The following is a 1,235-nucleotide window of genomic DNA, read 5'->3' as shown; positions in this document are numbered from 1 at the left end:
TGCGCCCGGCCGCGGCTCACCGGCTGCTCTCGCTTCCTGGGTGTGGGCTGTGTCTGTGTGTGCGTGGTTTCTATTTTCTTCTCTTTCCTTCTCTTAATTTTTTTTTTCCCCCCAATGCAAACTTGCTGTTAAGTCTCCCCGCACAGGCCGGGCATTACGGGGATGAAGCGGTACGGAACGTGGCACAGCGTAGGGATGTGTGTCTCTTTCCCCTTTAAAGGGTCTCTTTCCTCCGGCACTGCGATGATAGGGTGCGCAGAGTCGCATAAAGCATAGCGAAGTAGGCAGTGTCCGCTGCTCTTGAGAAAGCTGTGGGAGTGGGAAGTGTGGGGCTTTTGGGAGGGGAAGCGAAGGCAAAGCGGTGTACAGCTGGAAACAATGGCCTTAATGCAGTTATATCTGCAAACCCACCTCTTCTCCACCTTCTGCCTCATCCCCTGCCAGCAGGATCCACGTCAAAAACACATCCGTGCTTTCATACATCTGCTCTCTGCCTATCAGGGCAGGAGGCCCTCTGAACCAGTGACGTTTTCACCAAACTTCTCAGTGGACAGGGGCTGTTTCTTGATTCTTTTTCCCCCTAGCCCCACATAGGTGGGGTTGCATACTCCCCTCTGACTTTTGGATGAGCTCTGACCACCTGCAGCCCCCGCCTGGCTGCAAGGGATGATCAGCTGGCGTGGGAGGCCGAGGCGATAGAGAGGTGATGCAAAAGGATACTGTTGATAGGACAAGGGGGAATGGTTTCAGACTAAAAGAGGGCAGATTCAGACTAGGTGTCGGGGGAGATTTTTCACTGTGAGCGTGGTGAGGCACTGGCACAGCTGCCCAGAGCTGGGAGTGCACCAACACTGGAGGTGTTCAAGGCCAGGTTGCATGGGGCCCTGGGCAGCCTGACTGGTGGGGGTGCCAACCCCTACCCATGTCAGGGATTTGGAACTGGATGGGTTTTGAGGGTCTTTCCAACCCAAACCATCCTGTGTTTCAGTGACAGTTGTGCTACTGGACAGCCCTGTCAGCAAAACCTGACTTTCATTTCCTGGGGCTTGAAGTGGTACTTTTGGGAAATGTCATCTAAGTGGCACTAGCGGGCTTTCCTTTCTCTTCTCCAACCACAGCCATCTCCATACAGTGGAGTATATGGTGGTGGACTGCTGTAGCTTTTTTGGCATAATAAAAGATATATCTTTTCTCCCTCTCGTTACATATAATGTTTGCATACAAAAAAGAAAGTT

The sequence above is a fragment of the Meleagris gallopavo genome, chromosome 3, assembly GCF_000146605.3.
Source record: "Meleagris gallopavo isolate NT-WF06-2002-E0010 breed Aviagen turkey brand Nicholas breeding stock chromosome 3, Turkey_5.1, whole genome shotgun sequence".
NCBI classification, from domain to species: Eukaryota; Metazoa; Chordata; class Aves; order Galliformes; family Phasianidae; genus Meleagris; species Meleagris gallopavo.
Note: the sequence above shows the minus strand (reverse complement) of the source record.